Genomic DNA, 23795 nt, shown 5'->3' on the forward strand with positions numbered 1-23795 from the left:
CAGTACCTAGAAGCCACAAACATTTATGTTTTAATGTTAATTTCTTTTAAAACAAAAACAAAAAAGAAAATAACAATAATAAAGATATAATAATGAATCCAGCCTGGATTATATTCCTCTTTGTACCCTACATTTGTAGAATATATTTTTTAATATTTCTTTAATGGAGGAAGGGGAAAAGTTTATAAGACAAACAAAAGTCCTCTAATATGATCCTGGTTGCTTTTAAGTATATTGTCAAAAGCAATAAGTGCTTTTGACACTTATGCAATGGGTGCAGAAGTGTTTCAACTTAACTATCAACTCCTTAAAAATGAGTATGGCCTGGACTTCCCTGACGGTCCAGTGGTTAAGACTGCACGCTTCCACTGCAAGGGGAACGGGTTTGATCCCTGGCTGGGGAAATAAGGTCTTGCATGCCGTGTGGTGTGCCCAAAAAAGAAAAAAAAAAGTTTAAAAAAAATGAGTGTGGCCTTTTTTTACCGATTCATTTTCCCTACAGAAACTGTCTTCTTATCAGACACTTGGTTTAATTGCCTGACCACGTGCAACTTGCTGCCCACAACATAGAAAGGTCAATGGCTGCATTTTCCTTTCTCTATTCTAGCGTCAAAGCTGCAGATGGTAGACTGAGTGAGCCCCACACAGTTGCTTAATCTACATAAAGACAGTGAGGATCACCCACTGCTGGTGGGAAGTTGACAATCAGGTAGCATTCTCACACGTTATTAGAGGTAAATGAGCAGAGGCCATAGGTTCTGCTCATTCATCCATTCATTCATTCATATAATGGAATCCTGGCTCCTCTCCTCTTACTAGTTATGTGGCATAGGCAAGCAATTTAAGCTCTTTGCCTAGCTTCCCGAACTAGAAACTGGGGAAGAAATAAGGCACTCGCTTCAGAGGGCCGTGATGATAATAAACGAGATAATCCGCTTCAAGGCCTAGAATAGTGACTGGTGAACACACTTGAAATGTTAGCTGTCAATTAATTAGACAAAAAACTGAGTGCCAATACGTTTATTGATTGAATGAACCAACAGTGATCAAACATCCAAAGGCCGCGTCTCTGGGCACTCTTCCTCCCCAGCTCTCCTCAGTGTGTGCACACGGGCTGCTGGAAACCTACATCAATCTGACCCAGCTACGTAAACCAAGCTCATTGGTATTCCCTGGCCTTCAGTGGAACGCAGGCCCTTTGAAGGTTTCTTACCCTGCCAAGCGTCTGCTGACTGAGGAGAGGACTTGTCGGTATCCCCAAGGGTTGGGAGATTACTGCAGCAGCCATCTAACTGGTCTTCCCTGCCCCAGTTTTGCCCCAATTCAGGACACTCTCCATAGAGCAGGGGACGGGTCTTTCTGAAAGTGTACATCAGATCACATCACTTCCCCGATTATCCTTTTAAAGGCTTCTCTTTAAGTGACAAATCCTCAGTAACTTACCAAGCTCTCCATCTGCTACCCCAGCCTGCCTCTCCAGTGTCTCCCTTCCCACCCCCGCCCTCCAATCCACACTCCAGGTTTGACCTTAGTTTGTCAGTTCTTCAAGCAGCACGTTCTGTTTATCCCACAGACCTCCTGCCTGGCTCTACCTTGGAGTTACCTCTGCCTCCAGCAATTTTCTCTTTTCTCTTCCCTTGACTAGTTCTTACTCCACCTGGGCAATGACTCTGACCGCCCCCCCCCGCCCAGACCAGATTAGATTTCCCCGCGTTGCTCTCCCACAGCATCCAGTTTTTCCCCTGCCATCACTGCAGTCTGCTGTAATTATCTGTTTAATGTCTGGCTTTCCCAGCGGGTTGTAAGCTTTGTGGGGTCACCGCCATGCCCGACTTGGTCTTGGCTGTATCCTCAAAACCTAACACAGTGAGCGCCTGTCTCATAGTACCTCTCAACACACTGACTGAAAGAAAGAATTACTAAATTAAAGAATTAAGTCCCAAGGGGGAAAACCAAAAATGAATCTCCACGCCAAGCCTGAGTCTGCATTCACTAAAACAACACAGGGTTGGGGCCAGAGAATAAGAGAGGTACACAGGTAGCCCCTCTGTGCCTCAGTTTCCTCATCTGTAACCAAGGATACTAAGAAGCCTATTTAGAGGGTTGTTGTGAGGATTAGACGAGTTAATAGAAACAAAGCACTTAGAACAGGCTGGGACACATGCTGGCACCGTATCTGATGGTTAGTTTTATTGTTCACATGGGGCATTTTTCCTAGGTAGTGTGACTCATGCCACACAGCAAAAGTGGAGGCAGCTTACTGAAGCAAGCACGTGCAGGAAGTGGTGTCTGCAGACTGGAGACGTCCGGCACCCGTCCTAGAGGGGTGCAGAGCAGGGATGGCTGAGGCTGCTCCTCCCTGAAGCACCCTGTTATCTACAACAGGGTGCGCAGGAGAAAGTTACGAGCCTGCTCTGAGGAAATGCACATTAACTCTCTGCTGCATTTTCAGCCCGTCTGGAGAGCTGGGCCCAGTGCGTATTCCATCTTTATCCTTCCCAGGCCCCAAGAATAACACATCAAAGAGCATGTTTGCATCCCTACAACAGATAACAGCACTGCCATAAGCTTCAGGGTCCACACACGCTACAGAGAGAGTGAATTAATAATTTCACATATTTATAAAATATAAATTAACCCAAGAAATATATAAGTCCAAGTGAAATTCCTGCTTTTAAAACCTGAGCAGAGAAAGACACTTTGATAAGTAAAAGGTTAGTAAATTTTCATTGTGTGGCATCACCAAATCGGCATTCATCACATGGAAAAATCACTCCTCTCTGATATATAGATGTTGACACACAGCAGCACCAGGCTATGGGGGCGGGGGGTATGGAATCCAGACGATAGATTTTTTAATTACATTTGGTTATTTGGTGCCTTTTTTTAAACAATAAAACAGCAAGTAATATGATCAGTAAGAATTCTAGAGGCTCTGGTGCATTTATATACGCACAGCAAATTACTCATAAAAACCATGGGGCATTTACCTCCGTCTTTGTGTATAATATACCATGTCTGTGCGGAACCCAGTTTGCTTTGATGGTAAACAGCTATTCTCTCTGAAAGCTTGCTTTCTCTTGCTCTGCTCTGTGTTGAGAGGTTCCCTTAATAGCCAAACTGGTTCTCCCAGAAAAAGGAAAAAGAAAGCAGTGAGAGAAATGTACGTATTAGACTTCTTTCTTTTCCATAAGACTGTAATGATAATTTACATTCATAGTCAAAGAGGTAAAGGTCCATGCACCAGCTTTGTAGAGAAGCAGTCAATGTAAAGCAGTATCTTACACTAAATGTACCGCAGCAAAGAAAAATCTGTGAGACTATTACCCAAAGACATCGTATACTAAAAATGAACCTGTTTCGTTCTCAGGTCCCTGACCCCAAAACAGAACAGTGTGTCTATGTGCACGAACGCTGCAGATATTTATTTACATGGATTATTTATTACTGGGGTTGGGAATTATTTCGCTGCTAAATAGGCTTGAGGGAGGCTGTGTTTATCTATGAAATATTTCCAAACATATGAAGGACCTATGAAGAGCGACTAAGTTATTTAGTTGCTCTTTTAAGAGAAGAGAGCAACTAAATAACTTAAGGTTCTATTTTCCTCCTAAAGAATTTTCCATTGAAAACCTGAAATAATATCAATAATCATAATTTTACATATATATATTTAGATCAGGATTTTAGAACTACAATAGAAAAAAGAAGATTAAAAAAAAGAAGAAGGAATCATTAATATCACCTCCAGGTAAAGAAATATGTGAGCTGAGATGGAAGGCCTTCACGTGTAAAGCCAAGAATACTTCTTTCCATATTGAAAAATATGTCAAGTTTTGCAGAGATAATAGCATTGACTGAAAAATGTTAATTACAATAAATCTCTCAGAAACACCCTGAGCTAGAATCTCTCCCTCTAGCTCAGGACGGTCTGTAGAGCAGACCAAGGAGCTTGCCCCTGTTGTCTCGTCCTTTCGGAACGATCCCAGGTGAACCAGAAAATTTCCCTTTGGCAGCAGAGTCTGGAAGTGGCATCCAGCAGGACCCAAAGTTACCCTTAGCGGAAGCTCTCTAAGGGCCCCCTCAGACATGGAACAGTGAGCCAGAGATTCACCCAGAACTAGGCCTGTGAGCTCTGCCCCAGCTGGGGCCACCCGGCCTCTTGGCAACGCCCACCTGGGCAGACCCTCAAACGCTGCAGCCACACGAGGAGCGCTCTGAGAGAAGGGAGGAGATCCTTCCTGCTCCACAGGCCTCCGACCTCCAGGCGTACCTGAGCCAATTCCATCCTTCCCACGAGCGCACCCAGGAAAACCGCGTTGAGTGCCGAAGAAAGCAGCGATGCGTGGAGAGAGGAGAGGCTAGGAGAGTGCGTGGTATCTGTACTTGACAGAACCCTTATTACTGAAACTTCTTCCTAGACCTTTTCCTTCACAGCATAAAAATTCTGTTGCTAATACCAAGCTGTGGTCTTGAGGGATGTGCTGGATGTAAAGCTTATTTGAGACCAGGGAGAATGGGAGATGGCCAGTGTATACAAACTACCTTTTATTAGAAATTCTATTGTACTACAGGCTATGCATGTGTTATCTCTGGAAGTTTCTGTGATCATTCCATTCTATAGAATCGAAGCTCAGAGACATTAAGTAAATTGCTCAAGCTCACCCAGCTGCTAAGTATCTGAACTAGGTCTGAACCCAGATTTGTAAGACCCCATGCTTTTAACCACTGGGGAAAAAAAGCCCATCTCTGTAGATGAGGCAAGTGTGGACAGTAAGAAAAACAACCCGTTTACTGATTTAACAAACAGTGGTTTCATCAAAATACGTATGACAACCTTATCAATAGCATTTGAAGGAGAGACATTCCAAAGGCACATAGAAATGTTGGTTTGCCTTAATATTAAACACGCGCACATACGTACACACACGTTTAGGTTAGGTTAATGGAGCAGTGCAAATAAAGGAAGGCACATGTAGGGCAGAAAGGCTGTATCACGCGATCACATGATCTGATTCTGCGGTCACAGGGGTTCTCCTCTAGCCATACAAGGAGCCTACATGGTTAGTGGGTTAGCCAAAGAGCAGTACTACCAAGTGCACTGTGGTTTGCTGATTGGATCCTGGAACCGAAAATGACATGAATGGAAAAACTAGTGAGACCCGAGTAAAGCCTAGAGTTTAAAGTAACGTACCAATGTTACTTTCTATTTTGACAAGTGCTCCATAGTTATGTAAAATATTAACATTAGGGCAAACTGGGTATAGGGAATACAAGGACACTGTACTAATTCTGAAACTTTCCTGTAAATAAAAAGTTATTCCAAAATATAAGATTTGGTTTAAAAAGTTAAGTAAAATTTAAATACAGAAATAAGAAAGAGAGAGAGAGAGAGAGAGAGAGAGAGGGAGAATGTAATGCTGGAGGCCAGAAAATTATCTTGCTGGCCTCTTACTATATCCAAAGGAGAAAACCACGCAGGATAATTTTGCAAATGTTTTTAATTTTTTTATGTTACTAATATAGTCACACAGATGCAAAATCATTGATTGTGTCTATTTAAATAAAGAGAAAGATGATTCTGAAAGATTAGAAATATACATCAGTTAAGTAACTCAAAATCTTGCTTTGAATAACTCCTTGGGGAACTTATGCTCTTGCTAGTATTTCATTAGGAGGAATTCTCTTTACTGGAGTGAGTATTAAACGAATCTGCTACTAGACATAGAAGAAGACTTGGTATTTGTTTTACTCTTTCTGACTTACTTCACTCTGTATGACAGACTCCATATGCTAACACATATATAGGGAATCTAAAAAAAAAAAATGGTCATGAAGAACCTAGGGGCAGGACGGGAATAAAGACGCAGACCTACTAGAGAATGCACTTGAGGACACGGGGAGGGGGAAGGGTAAGCTGGGCCAAAGTGAGAGAGTGGCATGGACATATATACGCTACCAAACGTAAAATAGCTAGCTAGTGGGAAGCAGCCGCATAGCACAGGGAGATCAGCTTGGTGCTTTGTGACCACCTAGAGGGGTGGGACAGGGAGGGTGGGAGGGAGGGAGAGGCAAGAGGGAGGGGATATGGGGATATATGTATATATATATATATATATATATATATATGTATAGGTGATTCACTTTGTTATACAGCAGAAACTAACACACCACTGTAAAGCAATTATACTCCAATAAAGATGTTTAAAAAAAAAAGACTTGGGAAAAATAGCAAAAAATACCATGTTCTGAGATAAAGACTTAATATCCTAAAATTCAATTCTCCCTATGTCAATCTGTAAACTTAACATGTTTCCAACAAAAAGGCTAACTATTGTTGTGGGGGAACTAGACAAGCTGATTTCAACATCCATAAGCAAACAGTAATAGCCATGAAAATTTGGGGAAAAAATAGTAATAGAAGAGAACCGACTCTACAAGATTTTAAAGTACATAATGAAACTACAGTTTTAAAAGCAAAGTGGTACTGACTTTGACTAGAAAACTGATCAGTGACATAAAACAGAACGTCCAGAAACAGAACTAAATTGCTGAGGTAATTTAATATATATAATGGTAATTTTTCAAAATATTAATGAAAACATACATTATTTTAAAAATGGTTTTGAGGCAAGCAGATGGCAAAATGTAGGATATCAGTAAGGCTGTTTTTTACCTTATGCCTTCCTCCAAAATGAACTCCAGATACATCAAATATGAATTCATGAACAAATAGATATAAACATGGAAGGATTTTTTAAAATATCCTGTTTTGGGAAAAGTCTCTTCGAGTATAATATAAAACCCTTAAGTCATAAAAGATAAAGACCTGGATATCTGACTACATGAAAATAAAAATTTTCTGCATAGTGAGGGGAGGGGGATAAACAAAATAAAATACAAACAGCAAAATGGTAAAAATGTTTGTGATTCATATTCCAGAAAAGAAGACTAACATTATTAATATATAAAGAACTATAACAAATCAATAAGAAAAAGAATAACAATCCAATAGAAAAATGGGCAAAAGGATGGGAACATACAGTTCACAGAATAGGAAATACAAAGAGTTCTTTAAACTTAGGCAAAGTTGTTCATCCTCACTTATAAGAGGAGTACACGTTAAACTACATTAAGGCACTATTTTCACCTTCCAGGTTGGCAAAGATCCAGAAGTTTGATATCACACCGTGTTACAAAGGATGTGAGGAAACAGGCACTCTCTCACATATGACCGGCGGGAGTATAAATGATCTTTATGTAAAGCAAGGCAATACAATTTCGAACAAAACCACCAATGCTCGTACCTTGTGACTTAGCAATTCCAATTCTAGTTATTTACCCTCCAGGCATACTCTCACAACAACTATGAGAATATTAATTGCCACATTGTTGGTGATAGCAAAAGATTAGAAACTACCTAAATATCTATCAATAGAGGACAGGTTAAATAAACTAGGGAACATCCATATAATGGAATGCTATGCTGCAGATAAAAAGAATGAAGCAATTCTATAGGGACTGAGAGTAAAAGACCTCCAGAATATACTTAGTGAAAAAAAGCAAACAGTGAAACAATGAATAACATGCTATTATTTGGGGGGCGGGCGTTGTATATTTATAAATGGATATAAAATCTGTGTAGGGGAACAGGTGGCTAGGGGGACAAATGTAGAAAGAGATTTGGTGACAGAACGTTGAAGGGTTACTCTTTTGGCCTCTCAAATTATTTTATAATGAACATTAGTTCCATTTTAAATAAGGAAAATAAACAAAGTTAATTTTATAAGAAACTCCATCAAACGCTCTGTAACTACGCAAACGCATTTCTGAGAAGAAAATGAAAACAAACAAAACCACCTGGTTCTTCAGGCCCCTCTCCATGATCCTCAGCGGTCCTCACCCTCTCCCTAGGAAAACAATGCAGTGTTAAACCCTCAAAGCCTCCCAGCTCAGTTGTTAAGGTAATTGTGTTTACTCTTTTCCAAACAAAGTCATTAGAATCAGAAAAGTAAATGTGCTCAGTCTTCAGGTTCTTTGATGTCATCTTCCTCCTTGCTCCCCAGGGTGGGACACCACCCAGCCACTGTGGCCCAGAGCCTGACACACAAATTCTATAAGCATTGCCATAGCGACACCATGCCGCTTGTGATCGTGATATAAAACAAACAAAACATAAGGAAAACCAAATTTGAAATCAAACAATATGCCTCGAAAAACACAGGCTATGGGGATTTATTTTTCTGCCCTTTGAACACTTGTAGAGATTATGAAACATTTGAGTATGTTAAAATTTCTGAACAGTTTTTTTGTGTGACAAAGTCTCAGAGACAAGACTATTTTCTTTCCTGAAAACAACATCTGATCAAGGAAAATGTATGTTGAAACATTAAAAGCCGGTGTCTGTACCTTCTGAGCCTATCAGATGCCTTCCCTCTAGATGACCCTTGTTAAACATCACATCAGCTCTAAATACGATTTTAGGATTTCAGGTTCCTAAGACTCTGAAGCTGGTGGCTGTTTAGTCATGCTGACTGGATGAACCGCCTGACTCAACCAAATAAAGCTCTCTGGTCTATGAAATAACGACTGTCTCCTCTGCCCCAAACCTCCCAGAGATAAGTCCGTTCTCCTCACTTTGTGAGGTCCTGAGTCTACTCCTCTGGAGCTTCAGGTGCTTTATATTGGCCCCCCGCCCCGGTCTTTTTTTTTTTTTTTTTTGGCTACGTTGGGTCTTCTTTGCTGAACACGGGCTTTCTCTAGTTGCAGTGCGCGGGCTTCTCATTGTGGTGGCTTCTCTTTGTTGTGGAGCATGGGCTCTAGGCGCACAGCCTTCAGTAGTTGCAGCACGCAGCTCAGTAGTTGTGGCGACCGGGCTTAGTTGCTCCGAGGCATGTGGGATCTTCCCGGATCAGGGATCGAACCGGTGTCCTCTGCATTGGCAGGCTGATTCTTAACTACTGAGCCACCAGGGAGGTCCCTGTTCCCCCCCCCCCCTTTTTTTTTCATTTTTGGTTGCATTGGGTCTTTGTTGCTGCGTGCGGGCTTTCTCTAGTTGCAGCAAGCGGGGGCTCCTCTTCCTTGCGGTACACGGGCGTCTCATTGCCGTGGCTTCTCTTGTTGTGGAGCACGGGCTCTAGGCTCATGGGCTTCAGTAGTTGTGGCACACAGGCTTCAGTAGTTGTGGCTCATGGGCTCTAGAGAGCAGGCTCAGTAGTTGCGGTGCGTGGGCTTAGTTGCTCCGTGGCATGTGTGATCTTCCCAGACCAGGGATCGAACCCGTGTCCCCTGCACTGGCAGGCGGATTCTTAACCACTGCTCCACCAGGGAAGTCTCCCTTGTTTCCCCTTTTTTAACACTCCTTTCCCCCCCTATTCTTTATAACAACAACTTTGAAGTTGGAAGGTATTTAAGAAGGAAAAAAATAGAGAAGATTCAAAAGAAATCTGCTAGAATATCCTTTGCTCATTTAACACCCTGAGGTTAAGCTTCTCTAATGGCATTTAAATCCTTGGGGTTTTTTTTCATTATTTTATGTACTTGCAATAAAAACATTCCTTTAGATGTCAGAAATTCTAAATAAAACAAGAACAAAGAGTGTTCCTTCTTTTCAGCTCTCCACCCAAATGTTACCATTGTAAATCAAGGTAAGAAAGTAAATTAACTACTGGCGTTTAGATGTTTGCTGTCCCAAATATTTATTCCTTTTCACTCCCCCAAATTTGTTTCATATGAAACAATGCTCATAAAAACAATAAATATTCATTCTTTATCGACTAAAATTTTAGATCAAAGTACTGTGTGGCCCAAATCCTGAATAGCAAAAAGTAATGCTGTTTGTTCAGCAGGAAGCCTTCAACTTCCCAAAAGCAACCGGACCCAGTTTGGTTTCCACTTATCTTTAAGTGCTAGTGTGCTCTATGTAAACATAATAATATGATTAGCACTCCACGTTTGCATAAAACATTGCGAATGTTGATTCGCTCACCCTTTGAATGTACCGTAGGCTAGCAGACCTGCCAGTGGCACTCGCCAGTGTGTGGTTTTTCTGTGTTTGCACGTGTGCCTCCCACTCCTAGAATGTAAACTCCAGGGAGGAACTAGGTCTCCTCTACCTCTGCAGTCGCGGGAGTCACACGCGTTTTTCACACTGACTTGGGTGTACTCATGTTTCTCCTTTGCTCGGGCTCACAAAACTACTACGTGCCCGACCCGCATCCCCCAGCAAGAGGGAGCTAGGGGTTCCATTTTCCCTGCCACAGCCCTGCTCCTCCGCCAGCCGCATTCGGGCTGAACATTTATGGGAAGCTGTGAGAACCTCCGAGAAGAGGCTCCGCCACCCCTCAGCCTGGAGCCAGGCTAGGGAGGCACAAACCATCCCCACCCTTGCCAGCTCTGACTTGCCCACAGCCTCACTGGCCTCCACTAGTTGTGGTGGCCCTCAAGACCGCCCAGCCACACGCACGCAGACACACAGCTCCCATGCTCGGAGCGCCCGGCAGCCCATCGTTTTCCGTCCAGACCTGCAGAAGGAGTCCCACGGCACTGACACCTTTCTGCTGGTCCCCTTAAGAGCCCTGTTTCCCCGAGGTGAAGTTCCTACCCCCAGAGCCTTTGTCTGTGTCTGTGCCTTGTTCAGTGACAAAGCTGTTGTCCCTGGGGACGTGCTCTTGCATCACGAACTTGGCAAACAACTTTAAAATGACTACCAACGATCCAGCCAGGGCAGATTACCCAAGGGTAGATACACACTGCCCACCCCTGCAGACGGCTTTGTGGTCCTTGAAGTGCCCTTGGGCATCTCTTTCAGAGAGTACACAGAGAGAGGATGGAGGTTACGTCACAGACCTGGTAAAATACCTTTTAGTGAGATGGACTACTGTCCTACCAAATTATTCGGAGACACGTGTTTAGTGATGGACTACTGAGCCGTCATGATGCTACAGCTGCTACCAGCGCGACACCTGTAAGGCTCGGCCCCTGCCTTCAACGCCCTTCATTAGAGGCGGGAGAGGGCACGAGTTCCAATTCCCAGCTCTGCCGCAAACGCACCTGGGTGACGCTTAGCCTAGCTCTGAGCTTCAGTTTTCATTCTGCGAGATGAAGCGACTCTGCTTTGCAGACTATTTTCAGGATTAGAAGTGGCATATGTGACACACAGCGTATACAGCAGGGAGGGAGAGGTTCAGTAAATGACAGGCCTCGTTATGTTGTTTTTTTAAGGGCTTGCTGAGGGGCACAGTCCATGCTCTCAAGAGGCCGGAGGGGCAAATGTGTAAATGTCATGTGGGCCCCAGAGTGGATCTTTCCACAGGGTTAAAGCCCCAGGATGGGCAACAAAGGAAGCACGGTCATGCCTTTTGGAGTGGGGAAGTCCTTCTTAGAAGAGGTGACACAACCTGAGCCGTGAAGGATGTTTAAATACAGGACAGGCGGCAAAGACCGTAATGGCATTGCAGATGGAGGGAATAGCTTGAGTAAAGCCCTGGAAGTTCAGAATACCTATAGCCTATAGGATACGCCTGAGACATATGGCATAAGACTGTAGCGTGGGAGACAGGAAGGCTGAGGGAGAATCAGTGGCAGAGTATAGTGAATTTTCAGCCCCTTGCTTGTAAGCAACAGGGGGTGCTCATTGAATGTGTTTTCCTCTGAAAATCTTTCTCTTTATTCGTTTTAATTGGAACAATAAAAAGCTCATTGTTAAAGAAAAATCAAGTCATATAAAAGCAATAAAATAAACGATCCTGGCCCATTCCCTAGAGATAACGGTTTAGTATTTCTCCTGGATACTTCATTGAAGAGTGTTTTAGGAAAGAAAGTGTCATGATCAGATTTTGTATATAAAAAAAAAAATCACTCTTGGTATAAGGTAGTGGGTGGGGTGACTGAGGTCTTTCAGAGACCACAGGGGCCTGCATGGAGGCAGCGCCATGGGGTGGAGAGGAGGGCACCTGGCTCCTCATCGGCTGCAAGGAGCCAAGGATGACATTCTGATTTCTGCTCAAATTAATGCGACTGGATATACAGAAGAAACACAGGTTTGTGGAGGAAAATTATGACTATAATTTTGAACACGATGAGTTTGATGTGGCCATGGGACATCCGGGAAAGGAGGTCGTAGGTCTGGAGCTGAGGATAGAAATCCGGCTTAAAGAAGTAGACAGATATGCAGGAGATTTCATGCGATGGTGAGATCGCTCAGGGAGAAGCAGAGGAAGACCCGACATTTAAGAAATGAGCAGAGATGGGGGCCTTTAGGAGGAGATGAGAAGCAGCAGACCTAGGAGGGGAGAGAGGAGAGCAGTGTCATAGTCAGTGAGGCAGGGGACTTCCAGAAGGATCAGCAGTGTCGAATGCTGTGAGGGAACAAGTAATGTGACTCAAGTGAAAACGAACTTTACTCATAGTAGTCAGGGAGCTTCACTGGAATGGGTTCAGCACATCATTTATTATATATTATTAGAAAAGAACAGGAAGGAAATATAACACAATGTCAACAGTAATTGTTTCTGGGCGTTAAGATTATGGGTGATAGCTATTTCCTTCTGTTCCTAGAAAAGAGATGAGGGGTGAGGGAGGAAGAAGAAGGTGCAATATTCCAAAAGGAAACATTGAAAAATTATATCAACAAAGCAAACTTATTCAACATGCCCAAACTTCAGCCATTTAAGTCCATGATTTTTGTCAAATCCCTTTACCACTAACTAGTCTTGTTATTTAATAAACATTGTATTTAAACCAACTCATTTTATAAACTTAAATGGATCCAGTTATATCACAATAGTAAATATAAAATAATTATCATAGTACACAGAAGGTAACTGAAAAATAAATATACCGAAAACAAAACAACTGTTAGTAATTCTAGCAAGATGTTCTCAATGACCCGAGATTTCCAGCCTGAGGCCTGAACTAGCTCTCTGGCAATAAGGAAGATCAACAGCACTAGAAGTAGTTAAAGTCTTACTGGTACTTAGTTTGGATTTCTCCAGAAACAAACTCTTTGACAAGAATTCAATTGCAAATAGTTTACTTAAAAGGGGAAGGAAACATGGAAACACAAATAAGGGAGTTGGGAAGTGAGGCAGAAAAGGGAATGAAGCCAGTAAATGATGTGTCATCAAGCCAGCGATCGCTCTGGGCAACTGGAGCTTAATCCCCCTGGGCAAACTCTGGAAGCCAGTGCAGAACACACTTCAGAACTAGTCCTCACAAAGGGTGAGAGAGCTGGGGTATTTATACACCAACCGCTGTTAAAGGCTGATCATGGGGACATTAATTCCCCAGCATTCCCGGGCTGTCTTATGGGCAGCAAAGCAGGCCCCAGAGGCAAGAGAAGACCTCAGGAAAAGAATACAAGTGCTGCACCAGGAAGCCTGGCAGTAGTACACTGACTTGACAAAGGTGGAGATATGGACAGCGCTCCAATAGATGCTGCTAGATACTAAACTGAGGTCAAAAGGGAATAGAAAAGGAAATAGCTTTCTCATTACTTGAGTCAAAGGAATTTATGGTGAGCCTGTTAATCACTCAAAGTCATCTCCCATACCACCAAGCTAAGATTCCTCCACCCCGGGAAATCTTCAGATACCTGGTAAGGGCTGAAGCACTTCAGGAGGTATAGAGCCTAACCCAACAACTGTCTTGAGGGGCCTGGTCAAATCTCATCCATACCAGGTTACTAAAAAAACCAGACTTTTTAAAATATTTTAAAATTTAAATTTCTTTTCCTCCCTATCAGTTAGAAATAGCCTCATCATATCTGCCTGCCCAACGGAGTGGTCAAAAAGTTTCTCCTCTATGGAAGCAAGTCATTAGGATGAAAACCTACATTGACAACATAGACAAATGAGAGTATGGTTGGTCATTTTAAAAAGGATTTTTAACCCATAAAAAAGACATCAAATTCCTTCAAGTAATAGTTTCTCTGATTCATTTAAAATACGATTTATTTATAACTATCAAGCTCCACCCATCCATAGTTCACAACAGTAACAAGGGATAAAGTATACAGGTTCCAAGTGCTACCAAATGGTATGTAGGTATTTTTATAGATATTCTTTCATCAACAAATACTTGTTGGACTCTTTCTGTATATCAGGAACTACTCTAGGTACCTGGAGATAGAGCAATGAAGGAAACACAAAAACCCCTTCCCTCCAGGAAACTACACCCTAGTGGGGAAGATAGTCAATAAATAAATGAATAGTATGTACAGGATGTCAGCTGGCAGTAAGTGTTACAAACAAAGCAGGAAAAGAGGATAGGGAGTACCACTGGCTGGGGAGGCATTATAATTTTAAATAGGGTGATCAGAGAAGACCTGACCGACAAGAAACATTCAGAAAGACCCAAAGGAGGTGAGGGAGTAAGCCATGTGAAGATCTGGGAAAGATAACTACGAAGAGAAGAAATAGCCTATGTAGAGATCCTGGAGCAAGATCCTGCCTGAGATTGGAGAAACAGCAAGGAAGCTGGTAAGGCGGGTGCAGAGTAAGCAAGGGGAAGAGCAGTAGGAGATGAGACCAGAGAAGTCAGGGGTGAGTGGGGATCACGTAGGGTCTTGTAGGACTTGTGAAACTGTAAACTACTGGAGAGTTCTGTGCAAGGGAAGACCTGAACTGACTCAGGTTTAAAAGGATCCCCCTGGCAGCTTTGCAGACAACAGGCAGAGACAGGGAGACCAGTTGGGAGGCTGTTGTCAAAATTCAGATGAAAGATGATGGCAACTTGAACCAGGTTGGTGAGAAGTAGTTGGTTCTGGCTATATTTTATAAGTAAAGGCTTTGTAGGTAGATTAGATATGGGAACATAAGAGAAATATCATGGTGAAGAATGGCTGTAAGACTTTTGGCATGAGCAGCAAAAAAACAGAGCTATCATTTCCTGAGAGAGAGAAGACTAGGGAGGAGCAGATTTGGGGAAAGGTCAGAAGTTGGATTTTGAACATGTGACGTTTCAGACACCTATCAGACATCCAAATGGCAGGTCTGCAGGCAGTCGGAGCAAGTCTGTACGTCAGGGGTTAGGTCTAGGCCAGGGATGTGACTCCGGGAGTTGCTGGCATCTACAGTGTATTTAAAGGCCTGAGACTGGTTGAGGTCAACAAGGGAATCAATTACATAGAAGAGGAGGGGCTGAGAGGCTGAGCACAGGGGCACACTCCACCAACTAGAGGTCAGGGAGAATACGGGGGAGCAAGCAGAGGAGACTGAGGGGTGGCCCAGGAGACCAGGAAAGAACCAGAAGCTCATGGCACCCTAGAGGCAAGTGAAGAAAGTGTTTGAACACAGAGTAATCAATTGTGTCAAACGCTGACGGTGGATCAAACAAGGAGATTGAGACCCAACCATCAGATTTCGCAGTTTTGGTGGAGAGATGGGCCCAAAAGCACGTCTGCAGTGTGTTCGAGAGAGAAGGGGTGAAGAGGAATGTACTCACATTTGCCACCCTCTTTGTGTCGGTGACTTTAGCACTGTTTGGAACCAAAAGAAATGTCTGATTCTTTTCCCCCAACAAAATTAAGTATATTTGAATATTAGCTCTGCTCAATTTAATTTAAACTGACTAGTTCAGGTTAAAAAAACAGCTTTTTCTTCTACAGCAGGGTGTTTTGCCTAAGATATTTAATAATTGGTTTAACTTTCTGCTTTACTTTTTACATGAACAAAATATTGGCTCCATACTCTAATATGTGTGGTATATCTGGCAGGTATTCTGCATGTGTAGTCTCTGTAGTAAGTGACCTGTTGTATATAATTTACATAAGTCACTAAATATGTATCTCCTTCTGTTCCCATCTGGTGAGGCACCAATAATCTAGAAGATAGGAAAAAGAAGACAGTAAGAAGAAAAAGGAAAGCAAGCAATACTTCTGAATTCTCTCCAACCTGATGATGGAGTTAGTTCCATTTAAATCTAGTATCGACAGAAGGGATGAACACAAAGTCACATTCATCAGTGTTCACAGCATCAGAGGCTGGGAGCACAATTACTGACTCAGGCACAATGTAAATTACCAAAATAAAAGGAGAAATTGCTCTTTCCTTTTAAATTAAATCTGTGACATGTTGCTCTGAATACAATCCTGAGTTTTTAACTATATAAATTAGTCATAATGTCTGCAGTATCATTTCTATTTGATTGTAAATTCTTCTTTCATCTTACTAAGTCTAGAAGAAACTTCAAGAAAATAGGACCTCACTCATCCCCTGGTTAGCTAGAAGTGAGAGCAGTTTTACTCAAGGGATCATAGTCCTAGGCTATAAATGTAATTATTGTTGTTTTCTTTATTTCTTTTTCTTTTTTTTTCCTTCAATAAAAAAGGAGCAGAATGCCATTTGCAGCAACATGGATGGACCTAGAGATTGTCATACTGAGTGAAGTAAGTCAGACAGACAAAGAGAAATATCGTATGATATCGCTTATGTGCGGAACCCAAAAAGAAATGATACAGATGAATGTATTTACAAAACAGAAATGGACTCACAGACTTAGAGAATGACCTTATGGTTACCACGGGTGGAAGGGTAAAGGGAAGGGATAGTTAGGAAGTTTGGGATGGACATGCACACACTGCTATAGTTAAAAAGGATAACCAACAAGGACCTACTATAGAGCACAGGGAACTCTGTTCAGTGTTATGTGGCAGCCTGGATGAGAGGGGAGTCTAGGGGAGAATGGATACACGTATATGTATGGCTGAGTTGCTTTGCTGTGCACCTGAAACTATCACAACATTAATCGGCTATATTCCATTATAAAATAAAAAGTTAAAAAAAAAAGGAGCAGAAAGAGACAGTATAGCTGAAATGGAGTTACTTCCATAAATTGTTTCTTCCACAGTGCTGAAAACCCTAAGATAACAGTCCTGTATTCAAATGTGAGAGGCAGAAAATGTAACTTACTTCAAGCATTATGTGAAACAGAATAGATTTTTTAAAAAATAGACCATAGTAAGTGAAATACTCACAGTTACTAATATACAACGTCCATTTGATTTTCAACCTTTTTACATATTTAGCAATCAAAAAATAGACATAATGATGATTTTCATTTAAAGATCATTTTTGCTGTTGCTATTGTTGGAATAATGAATATAATTAACTATAGGGCATTAACTCTTGCATGGAAAATAAACAAACAAAAAAATACCCACTTTGGTTTACAAATGAAGGGGAGAGACAAAAGAAAGTATTTAGTTATTAAGTAAACTTCCTCTCGCTTATTTTTCTCAGATTATAATTTTTACTGTTTCTCTCTGTCCAGCTGGCCTTCTCATGGAAATGAATCTTTTTTATTATCTTAATTTTCAGCTCACTTATAATTTCTTACCTACCTAGTCACTATGCAAAGGTGTTTTCTTACCTAAGTGACTCTTCCTGGTGACCAACTGACCACCTTGGGCACCAAATCATCCTTCCTATCAGTTCTTAATTCCCTTCATGTTCAGGGGTCAGACTATGAAATTCTCATACCTCACCAGTGGAAACAGCTTGTCAAGCGATTTCACACCCCACATGCGGTAGGGCCCATGAAGAAAGGGGGACAGATGAAAGGCATGCATGGGCAAGACAGCGGCTTGGGAATGTCCTGCAGTCCATACCTGGAGCAAGTCCTGAATGTCGTTTTCACATTATTGTTTTTATTTCCTTCACAGCATACCGTATCTCTTTGGACTACCAGGATAATAACCCAAGAAGTTCTGACACTTAGCTAGGAAATCGTCTGACTTGAACCCTACTGCAGTTCATTCCACAGCCCTCTTTTAGGACATTTCTGACCTGTTTACTGATTGGATTGTTCCAGCATGGGTGTTTGAACCCATATTTAAGTTGATGGAATTTTCCCCTTCCTGGAAGTCCAGGTTTATGTTCATGTTAGAGAAAGAAAGACAGAGACAGAGAAGACAAGAATGTCAACTATTTTACAATAAGGGGAAAAAACATCAGTCTACATCCCATCTCTATATTTTAACACTTCCCGTAAGAGAAATCCAGGAAATGTGCTTTTCCCCCCCCACAATGAGTACAATTTTGTGCCACAGCCAAGAGACCCTCCTGTTTGCTGCGCTCAACTGCATGTATCCAGTGGACTAGATCAGAGGCCAGAGGAATGCTAAGCTCAGCAGGCACGTGCTGGGGGCACGCTTAATCTGCTGTATTGCTCTGCTGTGTCTCTACACCCACCAAAGGTCCTCACATTCCCAAGTCCCCGGGATGCAGCTGCCTCTGGAGATCACCCCATCACTTCCTTCTCATCTTACCCCCACGGTCTTCTCCCCCAAACATCCGTGTCTAGAGCACCCGAGACTTCTTCTGACTGTTGTGTCTGTTGGGACCACAAACATCATTGCATCCATTACACTGGAAAACAATTTGCAATACAAATATTTCAGTGAATTCACTTGGTCAGTGTTTCAATTCAGCATTTCAATAGTCAACCAAATACTATGAGTTCCATTTCTTCCCTTCCTATAAAGTATATTATTAGCACATTTTCTGGAAGGCATATTTATTTATTTTAATATTTATTTATTTATTGGCTGCATTTGGGTCTTAGTTGTGGCACACGGGCTTTTTGTTGTGGCGCGCGGGCTCCAGAGCACATGGGTTCTGTAGTTGTGGCACGTACCCCGCGGCACATGGGACCTTAGTTCCCCAACCCGCGTCCCCTGCATTGGAAGGCGGATTCTTAAACACTGGACCACCAGGGAAGTCCTGGAAAGGCATATTTCAACCTGACAAGTTTTTCAAATGGAGGAATTAAATCACAGAGTTTAAGGAAAATGTGCAAGGCAGTAAGAACACATGACATGTCACGAAAAATGTAGCTTAAAAAGTTGCTTCAGAATAAGTTCATCCCATATTTCTGGGGATATCTGGGATGATTGACATGTTCTGTATCTTGATTGGAGTGATGATTTCACAAATGTATATATTTATTAAAACTCAGTGAATGGTACACTTAAGACCTGTGCATTTCACTGTTTAAATTTTATCTTAAAAATTAAAAAGCCCACCCTTTCTGATTGCTATAAACGATCAGAGCCCCTTTGTATTAACTTCCACATACCCACCAGTTGGCCCTGAAACTGTGTCTGCCATGATGCAGTGACTCCAACACTACCACTTCTGCCTCATCATCTTCGTTTCCTTGGTGATTTACTTTCTTTTCTTTTTCTCTCTTTTTTGTTATTATTGCCGAATTCCCTAGGATCAGCTCTTTTATTTTTAAAATCTTTGTTCAACATATTACATTTTAACATTTTTCATCTTCCCCTTTTACTAATATTGATTCACTGCATATAAATGTTTTTAAAGGCACGAAGAAGAAGATAAAAATCGCCCATGTCTCCGCTATTCAAGGAAAAATACTGTCAGTATTTTATGTCTACGCTTCTGGGTATATTCAATAGATACTGAGTGCCCACTTTGTGGCAGGGCTTGTCCCAGGCGCCGGGTATACTGTGGTAAGCAAGACAGTGCCCAGCCCTTACAGAGCTTGCATGCTAATAAATGATACGTACAGAGGGATTTTTTAAAATGAGACACAATTGTACATATTCCTTTATAATCTGCTTTTTCCACTTAGCAATTTATCACTAATATATCTGCAAGTGAATAAAAATTGTTTGACATCATTTTCATAGCTGCATAGCTCTCCCTGGTACAGCTATATTAGAATTTATTAAATAAATCCCCTAGTTCAAACAACTAAACCTTTCAAAGCTATAACCTACTTTCCTATAAACATCTCATTAAGAGTCTTTTGAATATATCTTTCATGATCTTCTTGCTGGCAAAATAATTTTAGGAATCATTGTTAACATACCTGTTTTCCTTTAAACACCCTCCACTTTAGTGGTGGCATAAGCTTGATCCTTAATTCTCTGTACTTTTGATGAAAGACGCTATAGGTCATTTTCAAAGTCACCGTAAAGGATGACATCTTCATGTACTTATATCCAAGTAATGCCTTTCTACTATAAAGGTATATCAAGGCCTTGGAGGTAGATACCTCACCAGAAGCTTCTTTACCCATTTCTTCCAGGAAATTATCCTGCTCTCTTTACTGCATCAGGGCTTAAATGGGCAGAGCAGGCGGAGTGATTTTTGCAACTATAAAGCATTTGCCTAAGCCTAAGGCTAATGCCTTATGAAGGTATCTTGGTTGAAAACTCCGGGCACAGGACAGAGGGAGATTTACTATCTGGCCCATGTGTGGCCAAGAAGCAATTGAGGAAGTAAAACTGAAAACGAAGTCTGGGTGGGAGTGGGAGCTCTCCACATTATTTATTTCCTGACGAAACTTTGATCCTAGAGAACATCGAGCTTAGCAGTTTTGCAGGGGAGGAGAAAGTCATTCTTGAAAACATAATACAGGAAATCTTCAACCTACATATTTCCCAAGGTTCAATAGTAAATCTATTATTTAGAATGTAGAAAAATACTCAAAGAAACAATCCAGCAACACACTTGAACCACTTTTCATTGAGCCCCTCTTACGTGCAAAGAACTGTTTACAGTACACTTAAGATGCTGACCGCCATCTCAAGCTAGTGCGCACACTTATTTCACCCTCCCATGAAGGTGAAAGTCTATATTTGCCGTGAAAAGAGTATATAACAACATATTATCATAATATTCTTTGATACATTTTTGATCACTGTTTTCAGGGGACTGTGCAAGGTATGGGGGTTTGGGGGGATACAAAGACGATCTGGACAAAGCGTATCATTAAAGGGTTGATGGACTACAGCTGCCGTCGTGTTACTGCAGATGTGCTGCTGAGCCCTCCAGACAGGGCTAGCCTAACCTGAGAGCGCTGTCAGTGGACCACACGCCAAATTTGAAAAACTTAATATGAAATAAAGATCTTTTATTAATAAGTTTTGATAATGATTACATGTTGAAATGGTAATATTTTGGATATGTGGGTTAAATAAAATATACTATTAAAATTAATTTTATGTGTTTCTAGCTTCCTAATTTCATTTAAACTTAAGTCGCATTATACTTGTATTGGCAGTACAGATCTACACAATTATACTTACTACCTACTCAGTGCTTATACTATATACCAGGTAACTTTATACCAAATATATGTGATCTTCCACAAGGGAAGTATTACAGATAAGGAAACTGAGGGTTCAAAGTCTATATTAATTCCTTACTCAACACACACCTAGTATATTTTCTGGGCACCAAGGGCTGTTGTAGGCAGCGGGAATACAGCAAAACAAAGTCCCTACTCTCATGGAACTTATGTTCTAGTGGGAGAGAAAGGTAATAAGTATAAAAAAATATGTCAGGCAGTGAGAGTATGGAAAGATGAAGCCTGTAAGAGATGGATTGCCCAGAACTGGGGTGATGTGGGAGTGGGCTGTTTTTTAGATAACAAGGTCTGAGAAGGAGTTGTCGTCTGAGTAGAAACATGAAGTGAAAAAGTGAGTCCTGCGAATATCGACCTGGCCAGGAGCTTCTGGGCAGAAGCGACAACAAGTAAATGACCAAGGGGTGTGTGTGTGTGCACTCTATACCCTGGAGGAAGAGCAGGAGAGCCAGTGGTGAGCAGGAGAGAACAGTGAACGAGGAGTAGAAGAAGTCAAGAGCCAGCTCACGTAGCGATTTGGAAGCCACCACGACTAGGAAATGTTCGAGGAGGGCTTTGGCTGGTCTGTGACACGTGGGCTGCTGTGGGGCATGTGTGGAGCCCAGCAAGAGTGGAAGCCAGAGACCAGTCAGGAGGCAGTAGCGCAAGAGAGATCTTACGAGGCCTGTCTGACTCAGCCACTGGAGATTTGCTGTTCCTGCGATACAAAGTAAAATAATCTAAAAATTATCCAGAGAATCTGAACAGCAAAGGTCAACTATCTGGATAACTTAAGCCTCAAAATATATTTTGAGTCTGTAGAGTTATCTGAACTGGCAGTCAAAAATCACTGTCAAACTTCATAGGACAGTAATTTATCTCTGTTTTTTGCTTTCTGCCAATTGAACCTAAGGGAAGTGAACTTGAGATCTGTAATTGGCAGAATGGGATGGCAGGACCTTTAAGTACGATTCGGATCAAGCAAATTAGCTTTGTTTTTGCCAAAGAAAAGCATTTCGTTGGGCCAGATGACAATTTTGTAACCTAAACTATCTGCGCTGGCTCTGTCTACCTTCTGAACTACTCTCATAATTGCTAATTCTGAGTTTAATTTAAGCATACCTGCACACTCAAGAGAGAGTTAAGGAAAGAACTAGAAGCTGTGTCTTGGATAAATGTATAAATTAGTCTGGATAACGCTGCACAATCAGTCTGTTTCTCTGGACAGAAGTACTTCAAATAAAGAAAGCATCCACAAGGTCAAATGTTATGTAGGTCAAGTCCTTCCTCCTCTGAGAGGTAAAGGAAGGTGTAAAGTAGGTACCCAGTTTCAAATGAAAACAAATAAAAATCAATCACAAGGAACCCCAAAAGTCATGTCTTGATAAAAAGGAGGCTCAATCCTGAACCTCCAGGTTGGTGTATTTACTTTGATGGAACTCACTGGAAAATTGTTCAGCTCCATGCTTCACTGTGCCTGTGTAGATGTGTTTTCTGGGCATTGGATGCAGTTCCTGTCAGTCAGGCACTTTCCTGGAGCACTAAAATGTACAGATTACACACATCAAAGGCAGGCTGCAACCACTGTAGCTGAAATTTACACAGATCTATGCTGCCAGTAACTGGATAAACAATGAGACTAATGACCTTGTTCTGCATTAATCTCCATATGGCTCTGTTGGTACCGCTCTTGCCTTCAGGCAAGAAGGCTGTGGCTTTGGCTTCTAGCCTCCAACCAGGGATTAGGTGCTGGCCCGGTGCTGACAAGAGCCCAGAGCTCTGCTCCTACAGCCCCGGGAGCCTGAGAAGACTACACAGGCCATCCATCTTAAGAGGTACATTTACCATGATTCAAGAAACACCCCTATTACCATATTCACTGAGGAAACAAATTTACAAAAGTAAGAAAATCCTTTAGCCACGCACCCCCTTCAGAGAATTTATTTCCTTCCAGAGGGCCCCAGGTTTTCCCTGAGTATTTTCAGGGCCTCCCTACTGTCCCCCCAAAATAAGACAGAACCCTTGGCGCCTTGGCCCATGTCCCTCTTTCAGCCAAGAATAATCAGAATGGCTGCGTCTATAAAGAAGAGTGAAAGGAAGGACTGAAGTTGACCAGTGAACTTGTTCAGCATTCACATCTCATCTGGGACTTTGGGGAAAAGCTATGTTAAAACCGGAAGGTTTCCCTCTCCTAAGTGCCCCCCACCCCGCCTCCACATTGCTAGAAACTCCCTTCAACACTCTTTGCGAAATCTGCTTGTTGCTGCTAGCAGAGACGGTGGAAAGAGCTGGAACATCTCGGGAGGATCCTGTACCTGGGCAGCCTTGGGCCACAGTAACAGAGGACTGGAACACTGGACACCACCCCTTACTCCTGCTTTCATCACTCTGTACGCAGGTCACAGTGAAAAGTTTATACTGGGAGGTGGAGCCCAGGAAATGACTCCGTCCATGGGGTTACCTTAGGTTAGAAAGGGTCATGCATGAAGCACACTCAGCTAAACGCCCAAAGTGCTACACATATGGCTCTCCTGTCACTTCACAGCCAGCCCGAGCCATAATCTTTATTGCCCTGTAACCTTGAGATGCCTCCGTCTAAGATATGTAATCACATTCTGTTCTGAAACATAAGTTCTGGTGTCCCAAGGAACACCTCTAATACACCTTTCCAGTCACCCTCCTTGGGTCTGTATTTCTGT

At 42.1% G+C, this 23795-nt stretch overlaps 1 long non-coding RNA gene across 2 annotated transcripts in view; it reads right to left on the bottom strand.

The window, feature by feature from the left end:
• LOC141278676 (uncharacterized) overlaps positions 1-23795 on the bottom strand; it is a 133992-nt gene that overhangs the window by 106507 nt on the left and 3690 nt on the right. For both annotated transcript variants that reach the window (XR_012331714.1, XR_012331713.1), the window contains exon 3: positions 18269-18368. This is a non-coding gene — a long non-coding RNA (uncharacterized lncRNA). The remainder of the gene's footprint in view (positions 1-18268; positions 18369-23795) is intronic.

Source organism: Tursiops truncatus, chromosome 5 (assembly GCF_011762595.2).
Source record: "Tursiops truncatus isolate mTurTru1 chromosome 5, mTurTru1.mat.Y, whole genome shotgun sequence".
Classification (NCBI taxonomy): domain Eukaryota; kingdom Metazoa; phylum Chordata; class Mammalia; order Artiodactyla; family Delphinidae; genus Tursiops; species Tursiops truncatus.